We start from the raw sequence: 5468 nt of genomic DNA on the forward strand, positions 1-5468 counted from the left end.
CGGAGCAGCCGGCGGCGGCAGCAGCGGCAGCAGCAGCAGCAGCAGCACTCCCTGCTCCTCACACTGAGAGCTGCAGGTTGTGAATAAGACATCACTACATTCAGCAGCACATGACAACAGTCAGGTCTCAGTGAGAGAAGAAGAATGAAGAAGAGAGCGAACGAGCAGTGAGCCCTGAGGTTCTCCCTGAGGTTCTCCCTGAGGTTCTCCCTGAGGTTCTCCCTGGAGCTGCAGCTGTTGCTATTAAACCTCCAAATAGCTTCAAATCAAGCCTAAAGTTAGTCTGACGATAGTGTGGCAGAGTCAGCGAAATTCTTCTTTTGTGAGGTTTGTTAGTCCTAGATATAGATCGCAATCCAAAATTAGCCCTGGTCCGCTCTCGGATGTGAGGCTAATTTAATACTTCATTTTTACAGCAGCAAAAAAAAAAAAAAAAAAACCCTGACCCAGATCTTTGAGTCCCAGTCCCACACAGAGGAGACTGGCCTGCAGATTTAAGTCCAGTCAATCCGTGTCACACTTTGTCAGAATATAAGAACAGTGATGAGAAGAAGCTTCTGTTGTGTTCAAACACCTTGGAGAGAATTTGAAAATCCATTGATCTAATCAGCTCAGAAACCAAAGACTAATCCAGTAAAGAGCGGTCTGATCTGGACCAGGTCTGACTGATCCTCCAAAAGACTTTGTCTCTGCTCTGTGTTGCCTGGGTGAACATTGATCACACCCATTGTTGTCACAGACCTATAGAGACGTGAGTGAATAAGGCTCACACACACACACACACACACGAATGACACGGAGCTGACTGACAAAGTGAGACGTCGTGTCGACACTTCCATCCACTGCTTTTATTTGACTGAAAATATATATATATATATATATATTCAAACATTTTTTTAGAAAATGTAAATAAATAAGAAATTAGCCAAAGGTAAACTAGATATTTACTCCTTGAAGAAAATCTCACAGAAAAGGCAGAAACTGTTAAGGGGTTGGTTCAACATATGGTTCAGAGAAACTCGTGTCCATTTTTAGTTTTCAAAGTCATGGTGGTAAACAAGTCGTTCGTCACTTGTAACTTTGTAAAAATGCTTTTTACCCACCTCCGTCTTTATTCTTGTAGCTTCAAACTTGCTCCTGAGGCGAACACTTCAGTACTTGATTATGACAGAAAGATCAATAATGAATGGAACCTCGAAAACATGAAGTACACATTAGTCCAGTAAACACACGGCGAGAGGATTTTTCTCATCTTACCTAATGTATTAGCAGTACAATAACCACAGCTGCAAGAAGTGAAAAAGGGGTAGAAAATAAAAAATATGATAGAAAAACTGTCCCAATAAAATAAAATAAAATAAAATAAAATAAAATAAAATAAAATAAAATAAAATAAAATAAAATAAAATAAAATAAAATAAAATAAAATAAAATAAAATAAAATAAAATAAAATAAAATAAAATAAAATAATAATCTGCTTAATAAAATCAAACGTGAGCAGAGTAAAGAGTATTTTTATGTTACCATGAAGTTTGAAGGTACCAGGAGTCCAAGCAGAATGGTTTGGACTGAATTTAGTCCAGTTTTATTTGGACAGAATACTTAATATAAAGACAAATATATTTGGTCAACTTTTCTTCCTCCTAAAACCTTAGAACCTTTGTTTTCTGTAAATTGTTATTGATAGAATAGAATATTTAAAACTCCATATATGGTCAGAGCCTGTTCGTAAACAGGTCTGAGAAAATAAAATTGTTCATTTGTCAAATAACACACACACTTGCCACACACACAGGTTGTGTGCGTCAGTGCAGCAGTGTTTTGCAGCTCTGCAGCTTTATTTTTGGGTGTGGTGACTCTGACTCTGTTTCTGCTCCGTACTGTACACCTCTGTTCAATACAGGAGCTGGGGCTGCAGCGCCCTCCACTGGAGGAGGTGTCTTTGCCAGTAGATGATTCTGATTCGTGTCACCTTAGAGGTTATAATATGAATTTCTACAGAAAATATTTGCCAGCAGTTCAATAGTCTGAAGGAAAAGGGAACATTTTGTCTCTCCTCCTTGTTTTAGCCAAACAACGTTAAAATGCAAAGGGAACTAATTGGAGTTATTTGTCTTTTTTGTGCATAGTGTTTTATTTATGACTTTAAGAAAAACATCTGGGTTGAGGACCATGAACAGGCCGGAAGGTCATTCATCACGCAACCTTTCAACAGCTTGGTTTTCAGTAGTGTTATGATTTTAAAGGTATAAATGCTCCGACTCATATTTAAGTTTCAGTTGGAAAGGTATAAATGCTCCGACTCATATTTAATTTTCAGTTGGAAGAAAGAGAGAGAAAGAGACCGTGAAACTGATTATGTTGCTGTTTGTGCGTCAACAGAAACTGAAGGTAAACAAAAAAAAACATTTTAAAAAAAGTATTTAGTAATTGCTCAAAAATAACAGCATAAATCAACCTTGGTGTCAACGTCTAAATCTGACAGTTTTGTATTTTTTCCATCAACCTTTTTTTTTATTTTAAATATATAATTTTAAAACCTATATTTTTTTTAGAAGTCAAAGACAGACTCCGTGGCTGCTGATGAAGTCTGATATTTTCACTCCTCTTTCTCCTGTCTTTGCCTTGACCATGATGATGATGATGATGATGATGATGATGATGATGATGATGATGATGATGATGATGATGATGATGATGATGATGATGATGATGATGATGATGATGATGATGATGATGATGATGACGCAGGACACACACACACACACAGAGACCGTACTCAGAAGGACACGCAGGACACACACACACACACAGAGAGACCGTACTTTGTCTTCAGACTGCAGCTCAGTGTTGTGTATGAACAGGAGGGGTGGCTCAACCCGCGGCTCCTCTCTGCTTATCTTTCCCATGATACCACTGTCCCACGCTGCGCTGGGCCTGACTGGTCCCTCCTCCTGACCACGCTGGCCTTGTCTCCAGCATCAATAGCTCAGTTTGACTCCCCCAGCGGTCCTGTGAGTCCCTCCTCTCTCCAGGACCATCAGTCCAGAGGAGACGGGGGACGGAGGGAGGTCCTCGATTCAAGAACAGAGCTGAAGAGCTATGACACAAAAGGCAGTGATACCAGTCTGACCCAACGCCAGCCTCCAGGTCTGACAGGAAAAATTAACGAGCAGCCTGAGACTGGAGAGGGAGGAGGAGGAGAAGGAGGTGGAAAAAAAAGATGGAGGTGAAGGAAAGGAGGAAAGAGGATGAAGAGGGATGCTGGAGTCAGGAAAACAGTGGATGGAAAAGAGAGTGAAGATGTGACAGAGATGAAGACAGAGAGAACCTGACTGATCTACTGAGTCACTACTGAGTCACTACTGAGTCACTACTGAGTCACTACTGAGTCACTACTGAGTCACTACTGAGTCAACATTATTTATACCAGGTGTCCTCAGTTTACGACGTCCTCGACCTACGGTGTTTCATGGTATCGTTGGCGTCTCCCAAAGATTTATGAAGAAACTTTTGTTCCATGTTTACATTTGCCAGTTGTTCTCCGTACATCAGATTGTGCTGCACTCACTTTCTTGTGTTTGTGTTGTACATCAGAGTGTGCTGCATTCACTTTCTTGTGTTGTATTTTTGGGAAATTTTGCCCTTCATTCTGGCTCCCAGGTGTCAGTCAGACTCTTCTGATGTTTTTATGTCCTAGACTATGATGTCACCACTGTGTTAGAGTTGTGAATGTATGTGAGTTCAGACTTGTGGTGAAAATCGACCTTGTGGGAATGAAAATCCGACGTAAGTGGAGGACCCCCTGTATATTTTGTTGTCATATATTCCATTTGTTTTCAGTGCTGGGCAGTGGTGGCTTAGTGGTTAAACGAAGTGGACTTTTGTCCAGAAGGTTTCAGGTTTGAGTCCACCAGCTGCTCTGTCATGGCTCCGTCTCCACTCACTGCTCCTGGTTCTTAAAGCTGCCACTGTTCACTGTGGTGATGGGTTAAAAACAGAGGTCACAGTTGGTTGTGTGCAGTGGTGAGCTGTGTCACAGTGACAGGAGTTGACTTTCCTGTCCTTTCCTGCCTGTACGTCCACTGCTGTTGTTCTGAGTTTCTAACATATTGGAGTTTTTCATTATAACAGAATAAAACACTGGTTTTAACGACAAAGAGGGAGAAAGACAGACAGACTGCTGAGCTGTGAGTGACAGTCTGAGAGTGAGAGGAACACACACACACACACACACACACACAGCTCTCAGCTTGTCTCGTGGTTGTCAAGAACACCTCAAAGTTGGAGACTAACCATTCTCATGAGTTTTCTGGACCTGCTCTGAGAAAATGATGAAATGATGGTGACGACAGTTTGTTACCGTGGTGACAGGTCTCTGTGACATCACATAGGAAGAGCTGAGGCACACCAGGTTGATACAGCTACAGCAGCACTCACACACTGACCCACACCTGTGTGAGAACTCCTCCTCCTCCTCCTCCTCCTCCTGCCGCTGAGGCTGGTGAATTTTCCTCACTGTGAAATATTTACTCCACGCTTTCGGCCTTTTCCGTTCCACCCACTTGTGGAGGATTTCCTCTGCTCCAGAGGGGCAACAATGTAAAGAGGGCTTCAGGTGGTGGCCGGTGGGGGGTGTGAGTGTGTTCATCTGATTGGTTTCAAAGGCAGGAGAAGAAAGAAAAAGTGAAAAATTCCTGAGGCTGTGAAGACTGAGAAAACATCTCTCTCAGCACGGATAAATATTTGGATTAATCCTGGTTTTCTCATGCAAAGTGGGGCCTGGGCGACACCTTCAGCCCTGGATGAGTTAAGTAAGACCCAGCGGCTTAAAGAGATCAATTGGAATCCTCCTCTGGCCCCTCCCCAGCCACTGACCATTTTCTCTCTGTGTCCATTCAGGCAGCAGGAGATGAAGAAACACTCATGTGTGAAATAGACTCTTGGTGGAGAGAAGCCGCTGCTCCTCTGGGCTCTCTGTCCCCTCATGTTTGGAACCTCGCTCCTAATCCCTCATCCAGATTCTCCGAGGACGAGGCCTTTTCTTTAAGAACAGAAGATGGGGGGCGGGACACAGGGACAAGGAGGGGCGGGGGGGAGTTAGCCCATTGACAACAATTAGGTTAAATCTCTGCAGAGATTTAGGTGATCGTTTCATAAGCAATGGTCGAATGAACAGCAATAGCTTCAAACACACACGAAGAAGAAGACAATCTTCTGCTGGTCAAACTGGGTCCTTACGATGTTTCAGCCGTCACCTGTTATTTATCACCTCCTCTTATTGTCGCAGCGCCCTCTTTTCTAAAGCAGACATTGGCAAACTGTGGTCCGTGGGCCAGATACGGCCCACTGGGCCAGCCAAACACTGGTACAAGGTATGGTAGAGACTGATGATGCCCATCTTTGTGTTTTATGCATGACAACGAATCAACTGTCAGTTCTGTTGGCGACAGACAGACTTCAATTT

The sequence above is a fragment of the Cynoglossus semilaevis genome, chromosome 1, assembly GCF_000523025.1.
Source record: "Cynoglossus semilaevis isolate Cse_v1.0 chromosome 1, Cse_v1.0, whole genome shotgun sequence".
In the NCBI taxonomy this organism is placed as follows: domain Eukaryota; kingdom Metazoa; phylum Chordata; class Actinopteri; order Pleuronectiformes; family Cynoglossidae; genus Cynoglossus; species Cynoglossus semilaevis.